The sequence below is a fragment of the Anser anser genome (assembly GCF_964211835.1).
Source record: "Anser anser genome assembly, chromosome: 1".
NCBI classification, from domain to species: domain Eukaryota; kingdom Metazoa; phylum Chordata; class Aves; order Anseriformes; family Anatidae; genus Anser; species Anser anser.
In genome coordinates this window covers 202,768,519-202,783,711 of record NC_139720.1, presented here as the reverse complement: position 1 = coordinate 202,783,711, position 15,193 = coordinate 202,768,519, and the positions used below count along the sequence as shown (strand labels likewise).

Here is a 15,193-nt window from a genome sequence, read left to right as displayed (position 1 = left end):
TGACATATTATCACTGAGAAACATTTTTTTCTTATAGTGTTACAAAAATTTTGCCATAATTGGAATGCTAACTAATTATGAAGCCTAGTCTACACACCAAAGCTCTGAAACTTCCTGTTCTCATTCTGAAGAGATATACATTGTCTATTTTTCCAATCACAAGGGACAAAATTTGATATTGATTTTTTTTTTTTCAGGTGATCTAAAAGCATATCATTATCACTTCTCCAATTTTAGAAACTGGGAAACTGAGGCACATGGGAAGACAGCAACTTGGCTGTGTCATCTCTTCTTGGTCTTTTCATTCCACCTGAAATTTGAAGGCTATCAGTGTTTATTTTATAGCATATTTTTCCTTTTCTTCACCCATAGATATACATAAAAAAATATATATTTATTTTTTTTCTTCTCAGAGGTGAAGGTAGAAAAAAGCTAAGGGGCATAATGTCACTGAGCTGTATAGAATTATTGGTCCTAATGCAGACAGGTACTATTGCTTTTGTGCACTCTGACATAACCACAGGATTAAATTTTATGCTACCATAGAGAGGATATTTTTATTCTCCTGCCATACCTATTGAAAAGTTATCCAATCTTAATCAAAATACACCTAAAAATGGAGATTTTTACCTATCAGTATTCTATTGCAAAAATGTTTGGATCAAGAGAGGCCAATGACCAGACAGATAGAAGGGTATAATTGAATAGAACAGTTCACTTGGAAGGGACCTTCAAAGATGATATCCTAGAATCCTAGAATCATAGATCGGTTTGGGTTGGAAGGGAGCTTAAAGCCCACCTAGTTCCAACCCCCTGCCATGGGCAGGGACGCCTCCCACCAGACCAGGTTGCCCAAAGCCCCATCCAGCCTGGCCTTGAACACCTCCAGGGATGGGGCATCCACAGCTTCTCTGGGCAGCCTGGGCCAGGGCCTCACCACCCTCTGAGTGAACAATTTCCTCCTGGCCTCTAATCTAAATCTCCTCTCTTTTAGTTTAAAACATTTCCCCCTTATCTCATCACTAACTGTCCTTGTAAAATGTCACTCTCCATCTTTTTTATAAGCCCTCTTTAAGTATTGAAAAGCCACAATAAGGTCACCCTGGAGTTATCTCTTCAGGCTGAACATCTCCATCTCTTTCATTCTTCCTTCATAGTAGAGGTGCTCCAACCCTTCGATCATCCTTGTACCCATCCTCTGGACCCAATCTAACAAGTCCATATCTTTCATGTTCTGGGGACCCCAGATCTGGATGCAGTACTCCAGGTCGGACTCTTGGAGTCCAACTGCCTGACAGTCTAACTGCCTGACCACTTCAGGGCAAACCCCAAACTAAAGCATATTAATGAGAGTGTTGTCCAAATGCCTCTGAACTGTGACTGGCATGGAGCATCAACCACCTCAGTAGGAAGCCTGTCCCAGTGTCTGACCACCCTCATGGCACAGAAATTTTCCCTCATGCCCAGGCTGACCCTCCCCTGGCCCAGCTCCGTGCCATCCATGTGTGTCCAGCCATCGGTCCCAGGGAGCAGAGACTGGCACCTCCCTCAGCGCTTCCCCCCTCAGGGGGCTGCAGGGCACAGTGAGGCCTCCTCACAGCCTCCTCCTCTCCACACTGGGCACCCCAAGGCTCCTCGGCCTCTCCTCACAGTACATGCCTTCCTGCCCTTCTACCAGCATTGCTGTCCTCCTCTAGGGGAGTACCTTAACATCCTTTTTGCATTGTGGAGCCCAGAACTGTACACAATATTTCAGGTGAGACTGCACCAACACTAAATAAAGTGGGAGAATCATCTCTTTTTACCAGCTGGCCATGTTGTGTTTAATGCATCCCAAAATGCAGTTTGCCCTCTTGGCTGCTGGCTCATGCAGAGTGTGCTATCAACCAGCAAGCCCAAATCCCTTTCTGCTGAGCTGCTCTCCAGATACTTATTTCCCAATGCTCATTTTCTGGCATTACTCTTTCCCACATACAGCACCCAGCCTTTACCACTGTTGAACTTCATGCCTTTGCTGATCTTTCAGTGCTCCAATGTGTCTAGATCCCTCTGCAAGGCCTCTTGTCCCTCCAGGGAGTTAACAGCACTTCCCGGCTTAGTGTCATCTACAGATTTGCTGAGGATGCATTCCACTCCTCCATCCAGATCCTGGATAAAAATGTTGAACAGGACTGGCACTAGAATTGAGCCCTGGGGAACACCACTAGTGACTGTCCACCAGCCAGCTGTAGCCCCATTCACTATGACCATTTGAGCTCTAACATTGAGTGAGTTCACCACCCAGTGTAGTGTTCATCCTACTCTATTCATCTCACAGTTGGACAATCTGTCCAGAAGGATGCTGTGAGGGACAGTATCAAAGGCTTTACTAAAATCCAGACAGATCAAATCCACCACCTTCCCTTCATCCACCAAGCAGGTGACCTTATCCTACAAGGACATCAAATTACCAAGGCAGGATTTTCCCTTCAGGAACCCTTTTTGACTATGTCTGATAATAGCTTTGTTCTTTAACTGCCTTTCTATATCTCCCAGGATGATCTTCTTCATAACTTTTCCAGGAACTGAGATTAGACTAAGAGGTCTGTAGTTTCCTGGGTCTTCTCTCATGCTCTTTTTGTAGATGGGTATAACATTGTCTAGCTTCCAGTCGACAGGGACCTCCCCAGACTCTCAAGACCCTCTCAAATTGTTGAGAGTTGTCCAGCTATAAGGTCCACTAACCCCTTCAGTACTCTGCGACGAATCCTATCAGGCCCTGAACATTAAGTATAGGACTTATGAACATTAAGTATAGTATGCTCTGTATAGCAAGTACAATTGCAAAATATTTATTTAGGAATGTATTTCAAACCTGTGTATAAGTATGATATGTAGACATATCAGAGCTGAAATGTCAGATGCCTCCAAGTCTAGCAGCTCAAAAAAGATAGGGGCATCTTTTCCCCTCTCCAAAGAGGACCTCAGCTCTGAACCTGAGGTGTTTTCACCTCAGAAGCACATTCATCCCCTCCAAAGTGTATCTTTGTAGTTGCAGAGCTTGCAAGGACTCAAGAGTGAGGCTTGTCAGCCTTCCTCTGTGTGAACTTTTTTTTTTACCTGCCTGCAGCTTTACTTCATTTAGCTGTGACAGCAATTTTTTCTAATTGATCAGGTTTTTATGCCTGATGTTACTTCTTTATCTTTCTAAGGTACCACTGTAGTTGTATGTACATAGCAGCAATGATTAATAAGCACATGATTTTGTACAAAATTAAATATTTATGAGTAACACGATGATGCACTGTAGAGAAATACAGTCCTGGTATGAGAGTAGAGGTCTCGAGAACTGGAGACACAACATGGGATACAGAGAAACAGAGATATGGGATAATAGGAGATGGGGCACAAGCTGACACTATAAACAACTCAGAAATGGTCAAAGAAGTGTAGACTTGCAGCTGGACTAAAAAGGCTTTAGAGGTTCAAAGAAATAATAGCTAACATATAAGTGGCACCAAATACAGTAAATTCAGGTGTAACATGGAGATGGAAAACAATGAAGAAAAAGAAAGCTTTAAAAGCATGTTAGCAAATAGATTAAAATAACCCCAAGTGGATCCTGATGGAGGAAAAAGAAACCATCATCATGAGCATTTCCTCCTGGAGGACTCCAGAGGCTGATGACTCACTGTCCTACACTCTCTATCTGTTTGTACCTACTGATTTTAAGATCAGATGATCAATGGAAGGGTAAGCATAATATTAGGAAAAAAAAAAAAGAGAAAAAGAAAAAAAAGAAAAAGAAAAAGGAAAAAGAAAAAAAAAGAAAAAGAAAAAGAAAAAGAAAAAGAAAAAGAAAAAGAAAAAGAAAAAGAAAAAGAAAAAGAAAAAGAAAAAGAAAAAGAAAAAGAAAAAGAAAAAGAAAAAGAAAAAGAAAAAGAAAAAGAAAAAGAAAAGAAAAAGAAAAAGAAAAAGAAAAAGAAAAAGAGAAAAAAAAGAAAAGAAACTGTGTTTGTCAGAATTTAAATTATAATATTAATATTATTGAGATTTCTAACTGTTATGGTGTGTTCTTTCTTTTTCTATGTTAATTGTATCTAGACTAATAATGATTGTTGAATTAAACTGTTAAGATTTCACTTATATAAGTTTTGGCTTTTATATATAAGGTGTGTTTCTTTTTGCCCATAAACTAGATTTTGAGCATACAAAAGGAAACCTCTCTGGGGTCAGCGTATGTATTAGATTATTATTTGTGCCATAGATTTCCAGGCTATTTGTTTCTGATAGTATATAAATTTCAGTTTACTGACACCTTGCAGCTCTGACTTGGTTTTTAGCTGTGATTTATCCTACTAATATATATTGCCAGGAATATTTCTTTGTTTTAGCTTATTTTTATAGACATTTTTATAACCTATTGCTTTAATAATTCAGATCAATTGCTTATCCTCTTTCTAGGATGTTGCCAACATAAGAAAAAACATTTTTACTGTACACATGATTGAAGACTGGAACAGGCTGCATAGAGGTGTTGTAGAGTCTCCATCATTGGAGATCCTCAAAATGCAACTGGACATGGCCCTAAGCAATCTGTTCTGCTTGACCCTCCTCTGCTTAGGGGATTGAACTGAGTGATCTAGGTGATCAGCATGAAATTCAGCAAGGGTAAATGCTGAGTTCTGCACCTGGAACAGAGTAACACTGGGCACAGGTACAGGCTGGGAGACGTGTGGCTAGAAAGCAGACTAGTTCAAGAGACATTTGGATAACGCCCTTAATAACTATGCTTTAACTTTCAGTTAGTCCTAAAGTGGTCAGGCAGTTGGACTTGATGATCTTTGTAGGTCCCTTGCAACTGAACTATTCTTGTCTGGTATAGTCTAGTTGACCTCCAGAGGTGCCTTCCCAACTCAGCTCTTCTGTAATTCTGTGATTTTGACTGGTGCTGTGAGAAATGGCACAGTAATCTGTCATGATTCTGCTTCCCAGCTGGCTTTGATTTAGACAATGTGATTTCAGTCCTGGGTGGAGACACACCAAATGGTTTTATTTTATTTTTCTGGGAGACAAGTTTTCTAACAGGCTGTAGCTTCAGTCAGAGTACAGATTACTCAGCAGCTTGATGGCACCCTGCAGGATCAAATTATCCAGCAGATGAATACATTCTTACTCCATTTGGCATGTGACCCTAGTCATGTGAGAAGTCTTTGTTCCATTACATAGATCTGTTAAGATCAATGGCATGAATCCTATAGATAAGAGCTTGTAAGGGCGGCACAAGAAAAGTGTTATTTAGGAAAGCAAGATAAACGGATGTGAATGGTTCTGTTGGAACACTGAACTAGACTAGGCAGCCTCTTCAGACCATTTGCTGTCTTATTTGCTGTGATTTATCCACACAGGGAAGCTGAAGCAGTTCAGGGCACTTCAGGGCAGAATGTGTCATTCCTATTTGAGTGGAGTTTTGTTTTCCTCCAGAATTAGCCTTAGCTAGGATCACTGCGTAAGAAACAGGCTCTTGATTACTTCTGGTTGGTTGAGACACTAGTTACTAGATACCCAGTCCTAGCCCCACTGACAATGATATAAATTAGTAGCAAATCCAGTGTGCAAGCAGTGTAATATTTTATGTGCCTTCTGTTATGTAGAACACTACAAAAATTCCCATTGTCTGGTTTTGCACTTGTGCAGCTAATAGTCACCCCATAGAAGGGGTTGGCCATAGATTTTTTATGGCAGAACTTCTGTCTTCTGACAAGAGGAGATCCTGGTAAGTCTGAACTGGAAACGGGCAGGTCTAGGGTTGTCAACAGTGGGACAATGACTTGATTTTAAAGGGGCTGTGTTGCGTCAGTCTCACATGCAGTCAGTAGAGGGAAGCCAGGATGACCCCCTCCCCACTGAACTGCCAGCAATAGATACCAGAAGAAAAGGTAATGATGAACTTCTGTTGATGTACATGGGATTTCTAGTGTGGTAACAAAACTCAGCAGCCCTTCATTTCTGTTTTACTCTACCGAACAAGTACAAAGAATAATGATGGCAGTCATGATATGGTAAAGACTGTGGGATACTGGTGATCAGGATTTGGGTGTAATCTGCAGCTTCATTTCTTATAAACAATGACTATGCATATTTGCAGAATAGTATGAAGATATATGACAACGTGGATCATCAAAATGCTAGAGAGCTGTTTGGGTTTTGGTGAATATATGGAAGGCAAACTGTTATAAGGGAAGTAGTAAAAACACGTAGCTTGCCTGTGGAATACACTATGCCAGGAGATCTAAAAGAGAGCTAAAACATAGATATGGTTCTTGGGTGAATGGGGGTGAATTTATGGCTATTATTTATATTTTTATTCATGCTAAGTATCCAGGGGCAGGAGCATAAAAAGGTGGACTATCATTAACCAGCTTGCCTGAGTCTTAAAAATGTACAAAGTCAGCTCACAGGAGGATGAGTTATAGAGGCAGTTCTTTCCCATGGTCTTCAGGAGCTGTGCCAGCTTCTCTGAGGCAAAGTTCTCACCATTTAGCTTGAATCACCATCTAACATTCATGTCGTCTATGAAGAGAAAGAAATCCATTTGAAGAGTTACTTCATAGAGGTATTTGTATTTGTATTCTTTCTGGAGAAACAACATTCTTTAACTACAGCAGGATATAAAACTCAGCAAGACTAAGCTGTTAAGTTAGAAGACCTAAAGTTAGACCGTGTGAAACCCCCCACATTTTAGTTTCTGGGAAAACAGCATTACCTTTTGATTGCCATGTCTACTGACTGGCATTGTGATATATAAACCTTTTATAATGTTAACAGTAACAGAGCTGTAGCAGGAACAAACTGTATAGTTGGCAAAGAAACATCTCTGTTTGCTCAAATTAGTCATACCTTGCTGTGTTAGGGCAAACCCTTTTGGGGCCAATGGACACACTCCCACTGTCTTCAAAAGCCTTCAGTCAGTCCTGTGAAATCCAGCACACCTTAATATCTGTACAAATAAGCAGCTATCAAAAATGGAGGAAAAAAGAGGGAGTTCTGGGACAGTCATAGCTAATGAGGCTTAATTTTCCTTGAATTCGGCAATTGTGAGTTCTGTCTGAAGCATCCCGTGTCTGGGGGTATTTGGTAGCTTTCTCCCCTTCATGCATCTTCTTGGGGTTTTCTAAGATGTGAAATTCGTGTTTCAGCCCTTCTCTTCATTCAAGCACTTAGAGGGCATAAATGTACATGAATTTTATCTACTTTAGATAATTTTAATCCTTTGCCACATTGGCAATCACATTGAAATGTGACTGGAGAAGGAATAAGACAAAGAAAGAAAATAACAGCATGGGCACATGAACTACTTTCCTTAAAGAAACAGAGATTAAAAATATTCTCCCCCTTTCCTTGCCACAACACACACAATGCACTAGGGAAGGGCTGGGATAATAGCAAGCTGTCCAAATCAGCATGGATGTTTTTAATAGCATAAAAATGTGAGGGAAGAAACATGCTGTTTGAAATCCCACAAGGTTGGCTTAATTAATACTTTCTTCTTACCCAGCCATGCCAGTGTTCTGATAGATGGTATTTAAAAATAGCTACTATTTAAAAAGGTGTTTTGCTGTTGCTGTTTTAATTGTCTTTATAAGTTTATCAATCTTTATATCTCTTGATCTTTGTGTTCTTAGAGCATTTATTTTTTTCTTTCTAAATGAAGATTTTTCCCTTGTGGTTGCTGTAGGTTTCTAGCTGTTTGCTTGCTAGTGTAATTCAAAATCTTCCCAGGTGTCTAGCAATAAGGCTTTAGATTTAAATAATGAAAGTAACCCCACAAGAAGCTCCAAGGCTCAATTCAATTCACAATAAGATGCTAATGACAATCCCATAGCAATAAATATTAATTTGCAGGTAATGTGTTAACTCAGCTATCCAGCAATGTGCAGTAATCACATAAAGGTAACACAGTAACTTAACCAGTCATTAATTTCAACCTGTTTTCACCTCACAGAGAACAGTCTCCTCAGACCAGGTCAAAAGAGTGGTTGTGGCAACCCAGCAGAATGGTCATGAATTTCTATTTTGTCCCAAGGAGAAAAATGAGTTTGAGCAACTGGAAATACTCTCTCCCTTCTCCCCTCTTTTCTGAGAAGGTTCAGCTTAAGTATGTCCTAGAAAATCTTCTTGCCCTAAAATTAGATGAATGTAAAGGATATTAAGACTTCCTCTTTCAGAAGTAAGTGATCAAAATCCTGTTTAAATCACTGGGAGTTTCCAAGGGGTAAAAAAGCAAGCATGAAATGGGAAAAAGGTGTTTACATTCCAGAGGTGAATTTCTACGAGTCATTACCTTGACATGATCCAAGAGCTACCTAAAGTTACAATTTTAATGATATTTTTATGTTACTTCATTTCCCAAGTCCTAAAACGGGATTAATTCAGCTGAATAGCAAAGAATTGTTCAAGATTTCCTGAGGGAGGAGGGGCATGGGATGGGACGGGACGGGATGGGACAGGACAGGATGGGATGGGGTGGGGCGGGATGGACTTTGATGAATTCTTATCAAGATCTGAAAACTCATGCTTGGTGCTGTTCTTGGCTAAGCAGCAGCAAATGCAAAATCTATGTAGTTCCAACTCTCCTTCCCTTATAAACTTCACTTCAAAAAGCAAGAAGAGAAAGGCCTTTTGCTTGCTCCAGCATCATGAGAAGAGCAAACAGCCAGCCAGAGCTTTCCTCTCAAAGGATCTTATATTGGTTGAGGGAGGTCTCATTGCTGACAATCACTGCAAAATCAGAGATGTAGAATGTAGTCCAATTTTCATTATGAGTAAATTTTGCTTTTTCTCTTTTCTAGCCATTGAGCATATGCCATCTTGCAGAAACCTGTTTTAGAAATATTCACTTTGGAGCTGAGCCTCTGAAGCAGGCAGATTCCTGCTTTTTGTGATAGCAAACCAGCTGCATTCTCCTAGTGGTTTTAAGTACTATATACGGAAAAGTTGGGAATGTTTTTGAAATTAAGGAAAAAGTGTAGTTTTATTGAGGCAAAGATAGCTCCTACTGGCTTATCTTGTGTGGTGCAAGCATCTACAGAGCTGCTGGATGCTGCTTCATAAAATTATATATAGAAAAATAATGCCTCATTATTGTCTTCCAGTAATAAACAAATTGGAATGCTTAAAATCAAACAGGACTTCTGATGGCGTGTTTCTAGAAGGTGGTGATGCAGAACCATAACACATATGTCCTAGTGAAAAGGATGCCCTTAAGGTTTACACTGAGTATTTCAAAGAGGCAGCAGTTTACACCATGATTAAAATAGCCTGTTTGCCTGGAACATCCATTTAAGCAGTGCAATATCCATTTCTGTCTCCGAAAGTGATTTCTAGCATGAGTCTTTTGTAATTTCTATTAATGCTATAGAATGGAGAAGATTGATAATGATTCACTCACCAGTTCAGTTAATTTTTCTTCAAGTATGGATTCCTATTAGGCATGTTTCCATGTAATGTAATAAAACTTGCTCGTACCATTTGCAATCAGGTCTGTGTGCATATATTTTCCCCAGCATCTCCCCCTTAATAATAATTGTCAGAAGAAGTGGAGGACATAAATGAATATTCGATGATTCACTGGTCTCCTGATAATTCTGTCCATTGTAATGCAAGAAAGCCTGAAAGCTCAGGAATAGCAATGGTTGCTGGTAAGAGAGGACTAAATTCATTGAAACTGTAGGCTCCATTTTGCATTCTAAAAGAATCCCCTTAGAAAAGGGGAAGTAAGAAAGAAGAGGCTAAAAAATTCCCTTTTGCCACATAAATTTGTTCCTATCATCTTTGGCCATGTCTCTTGCTTGCTGCACTGATCTCCTGACTTTTTTACTTTGAGACTTTGACTTTATCCTATAATAAGCAAAACATAAAAATTCAATATAGCTCCTTTAAAATTGTTGCTTTTCTATTATCATATCTCTTCTTTTCTGAATTTTTATTTTTAATTTTTATTTAATTTTTATTTTTTAGCTCTTCTCCGGTATTTATTGCTGACACCATTATAAAATCATTGTCCACTAGTCAATCCCCTGGAGCAAAAAAAGAAACAGAAGGTCATAGCTATTCCTTTGTTGGCATTGGCGAATACTCAGATTTTGCCACTGTATCATTTCATTGCTTTGGATTTATTTTAATAACTTCTTACCTCAAGTGAAAGATTCATTCCAGCATGTTTACAGCCACAGAAGCCAAATTTTCTGGTCTATTACTCTCATCTCTTCATTCTTCAACGTTGGCACCACATTTAGATTTCCTCTGGTCTTCTGGTGACATCTCTGATTTTAATGACTTTTTGATCTATGCCAGAGAATATGCTGACTTCCCATTTTGCATCCCACAGTGAATCCCATCAGGTCCTGCAGATGCTGATTTGATGTTTGCTTGTTCCACTAATAAGCCTTGTAGTTTGGATGTGATCCTGGCCTTCTATTCCCAGAGCAGTAGTTGCCTTCTGCTCTGTCTGATCTGTTATGCTAATGTAGCTTGTGACTAGCACAAACCAAAAGAATGGTGATTTCCCCTTCAGGGGACATAATAGATTCATCAAGCCACTGTTCTGTGCTCAGCAGTGTCTGATACAGATACATCTGTTCAATAAATCATATATCCAGAACTATCAGTAGGACAGAGGCATTTTTTTCCTGAAAGCATGAGATTTAATTACCTTAGCATGTGTAATTCCAGCTTTTATTACCAGCAATAAAAAAATGTATCACCTTAAAAATTGAATCTTGATGCTCGACTCTTGTGACTACTGACAAGAGCAGACTCTTTGTCTTACATGCGCTTTACAGTGATTTTATTGAATATAGAAAAAGCACAAGAGCATCATCAGATTATTGAAAAAGAGTTTAAAAAGACACTCTTCTTGAGATGAAATGTGATAACAGGTCATGAATGAGCAGCTGGCCCACCCTGATATGCAGCACAGAGATATTATTTTAAGCTACTGGATGTGGAAAGGCTGGTTTGTTGCTGTTACAGGCATGTGCAAAAGCCCTGAGAGGTTTTTTTCCCTTAGTGCTCTGCATCCTTCCTTGGCCTTTCCAGGTCAATAGAAAGCCCTGGCGGATATTCTGTCCATAAATGAATTAGCTCATAATGATATATGCCAAGCCCTAGTGGCATGCAGATGCCTTCATATCCTTTTCTAATAGATTAAACAAGTTTACTTCTCCTTTGGGAAGACCAGAGATTCTCTCCCTGTGTCCTTGCAAGTAACACTGTTGTGTCCTTTGCAGTCCTGGGCAGCACTGCCCTCAAGACAAAGGATGAAGCAACTGATTGAAAAAGCACCCTCACTTAAGAGAACTTTCCAATCATAGGGAATACATGGTGTATACTACTTGCTGAGAATTAGCCATTCCTTTGCGTGGTGTAAATACAGTACCTGAAATGTAGGTAGCGAGCCCTGGGAGCAGTTGTCCTTGTGCATGGCAGCAGTTCCCATCCCTCAGGTTCTTGGTAGGGCTATAAAGCCATGAGACCCTTCCTCCCACACACAACCATGGAAGCAATCAGCTAATCAATCTGTGTGCTGCTTCTGTGGGAGGCAGTGGTGTTCCTGACTTCCTGCAGATACTCTGAATTCAAACTCTTCCACCTCAAGGTAACATTTAAGGTAAAACTGGTGGTGGTGCACACTCCTGCCCCCACATCTTCCTGGGTGTCATACGTTTGTACCTTGCTTACCAACACAGCCTTTCATCATTGACTTCTCTCTATTGCTTCGTCCACTCGGTTTAATCTTCCAGTCTATAGCTTTCTGGAAAGCATAAAAAATTCTTGTCTCTCCTTGTGACGTATCTGTCTCAAATTAAAAATGAATAGTAAAATAAGATGCTAGACATCTATTCTTCACAGATCGTTCCTCATTGTAGGCTGGATTTTAAGCAGAATTGCAGGTCCATGCAAGAAATCAGGAGAACTAGTAATATATCTTCTGTTCCTGCATGAGCTATCTAGTCTTTAGTCAGATCATGGGGAAATGGACCATCCATGTTATCTGATTTCTCAACCTTTAGCACACACTAAGAATGTAAATCTCACTCTGCCTGTTGTATTTGCCGGCCAGCATAGCTCACCTTTTGGTGCAGTGCAGTGTCAACCGTTGCTGCTCAAAGGAGGCAAAGCATATAAACTGGTTTTACTGGTAACGTGGCTGCTCTCCAGTTTATCAAAATTTATCAGTTGGAATCTAACATGGTAATACATAGGATTCATTGTAAGATATCTGCTTCTATATTTTTTCACGTTTAATGATATTTCTTTTCTCTTTCTACAAGACTTTAAGACTATTTCTAAGAAAAGATATTGATGAAAACCTAATTTTCATATATTTTCTACAGATAATTCACCTGCTTTCAGAATGGCCAGTTCAGACAGTGCCTTACAACAGCCCCATGTATTGGGTTTACATGGCAAGGGTTTGGTAGCAGGAAGCTGCAGGGGTGGCCTCTGTGAGCAGAGCCCAGCAGCTGCCCCATGTCAGATCAGAGCCAGCTCCAGACAGCTCCAAAAGGGACCCACTGCTGGCCAGAGCTGAGCCATGAGCGATGCTGGGTGGGCCTCTGGGAGAGCAGATTGAAGGAAGGGGAAATCTGCTGTGCTACAGCAGCTGGGAGAGAGAAGCAGCCCTGCAGCCCCCAAGGTGAGTGCAGCAGGAGGGCAGGAGGTGCTCCAGGCACGCAGCACAAGTTCCCCTGCGGCCCGTGGAGAGGCCCCTGGTGGAGCAGGCTGTCCCCCTGCAGCCCACGGGTCCCACACGGAGCAGATCTCCACGCTGCAGCCCGTGGAGGAGCCCCCGGTGGAGCAGGTGGATGTGGCCTGGAGGAGGCTGCGGCCCATGGAGAGCCCCCGCAGGAGCAGGCCCCGGGCCGGAGCTGCAGCCCGTGGAGAGGAGCCCACGCAGGAGCAGGGGGTCTGGGGGGAGCTGCCGCCCGTGGGGGACCCGTGCTGGAGCAGTTTGCTCCTGGGGGATGGACCCCGTGGTACGGAGCCGTGTGGGAGCAGTTCTGGAAGAGCTGCAGCCTGTGGGCAGCCCCCCAGGCTCAGTTCGGGAAGGTCGGCATCCCGTGGGAGGGACCCCACGGGGAGCAGGGGCAGAGAGGGACCGTGAAGGAGCGGCGGAGACGAAGCGTCAGGGACTGACCGCAGCCCCCATTCCCCGTTCCCCTGCGCTGCTTGGGTGGGTGGGGTGGGGGGTGGGGGTGAAGGGGGTGGAATTGGGGGAAAGGTGTTTGTAGTTTGCTTTTAGTACCCACTGCTCTAGTTTGCTAGTGATAGGCAATAAATTATATTAATCTCCTGATACTGAGTCTGTTTGGCTGTGATGGTAACTGGTGGGTGATCTCTCTGTCCTTATCTCAACCCTTGAGCTCTTTTCATTGTATTTTCTCCCTCTTTTCTATGAGGAGATGGAGTGGTTGTGGTGAACTGAAACAGTAGAAGACACTGCCTGGATTTAGCAGCCCAGCAGAGTAAAACCACCACACCCCAGGATTTGTATTTACACTTACTTACTAAAAACAAATGTTTTCATTCCTCATAATTACAGAAGAAAACTGATGCCAAAGCTCAGATATTAACTGACGGTTCTGAAGCTGTCAATACTATCACTTGTCCATTATTACCGTATAACTACCTGTAAAACTATTATTACTATGTGCCCTGTCCAAAATCTAATAAGGATAAGAGGTAATTTTACTTTCATCTTAATTCATTTTAAATATAAAATTGTTATATTATGCTTATATTTGATAATATATATATATATAATAATTATATAACAATTGCTTTTATAAATGTAAAGAGAAATATTCTAAGTTGTTGATGAGGATAGTTGCTGGCCAGAAAGGGATATCATTGTAACCTACATTTTTTTTTTCCTCTGAACTGCAACATGTGCCCCATCATGACGTTGATCAACAGGTTGGAACAAGAAAGTACTGCACAGAGGTGGTGGTCCTTCAGTGATCCTCTCCCAGAGAGATGAAGGAAGTGGAACCTCCCTTACAGAACCAAAGGGATTCAGCTTCCATAATTTCTAAATACAGAATTTGAGGTTTCCAGGGGTGTTTTCTCATTAAAAATCAATCCTTCTCATGGAAAACAAGTAATATATATATATATATATATATCCTAAATATTAAAGTTTCTATTAAAAATAAATAGTTTAGGAGGAAAAATTCTTCTGCAGCTGCAGGTTTCCTGTGCTAACGTGGAATCTCCAGCTAGTGTGGGTTTTCCCAACAGATGTAATATCAATTAAGTTAATTTGAACAGAGGATTTGGTACTGGGGAGTTATCTGTGAAGGAGGTTTGGTTATAGCCTAATTCTGAACTTCCTTGGAGTGTAGTTGTATGTGTGTGTGGACTCAGTCTAATCTAGTTCTGTTGCTTTTAACAATTTATAAATTTGGGATACTTTTGCCCATTCGTTGCAGGCTTTGCTAATTAGGCTGCAAGACATGTTAGGTCAATTTCATGCTGAAGTGGATCTATGACTTCTGAACTGGAGTTGAATTATGTAAGATTGATTCAGAAAGTGAACTGAGAGATGATGGAGTTCATTTATGGTTGCCTGGAATGAGTCAGGCAGACATTGTGTTAATGTCATGTGTAAAATGGAAGAACAAAAAAGAAGCTATAACAATATGAAAATGAGCATTGGCCCGTGGAAAGAAATTTAAAAGCTCCTCCTCTAACTGCCTCAAATATTTGAACAAGAGGGCATCCAGTGAAATGAGTATGAGGAACAGTCAAAGCCAATAAAATACAAAATTATCTACAATTATAATTATCTACAAAATGTACAATTAGCCTGAAGAACTCATTGCCACAGGAAATTACACATCTACACTATAGAAGAAGGAGTGTCCTATGGTTGCAATAATATACAGAGTTATTCTAATTAATGTTAACAGTATAGCTAACATAATTAGTATCCCAGCCCACAAGACTGAAGACAGTCACTAATATAAGGGGAATGTGATATCTAATATGAAGGAAACTTTATTGTACATTTGCCTTAAAAAATATTTTTTTTCCAGTGCATCTGCTCCTGTCTGCTATAACAGACAAGATACAAGGAGAACCTTATATCTGATTAAGAGGGCAGAAACCACATTGTTGTGGGAAGTATACTAAGAAAAACTGAAAACCA

The 15,193-nt window shown here is 40.7% G+C and overlaps 1 protein-coding gene and 1 long non-coding RNA gene across 4 annotated transcripts in view; one reads left to right on the top strand and one right to left on the bottom strand.

Annotated features, from left to right (window-relative positions):
- The window catches only part of LOC310892139 (uncharacterized protein), a 66,702-nt gene extending 52,613 nt beyond the window's left edge, over positions 1 to 14,089 (top strand). The window contains exons 1-2 of one of the 3 annotated variants that reach the window (XR_014577895.1): positions 11,293 to 11,638; positions 13,960 to 14,089. The gene's annotated coding sequence lies outside the window, so the exon portion shown is untranslated. Of the gene's footprint in view, positions 1 to 11,292; positions 11,639 to 13,449; positions 13,726 to 13,959 lie in introns of those variants that run through there. The other 2 variants (XR_014577896.1, XR_014577894.1) reach the window with 2 other exon arrangements.
- LOC310892141 lies at positions 5,683 to 11,463 on the bottom strand. Its single transcript, XR_014577905.1, has 3 exons — positions 11,420 to 11,463; positions 6,880 to 6,953; positions 5,683 to 6,552 (listed from the first exon to the last, which is right to left on the bottom strand). It is a non-coding gene; the product is annotated as an uncharacterized lncRNA (long non-coding RNA).
- Positions 14,090 to 15,193: the final 1,104 nt, after the last annotated feature.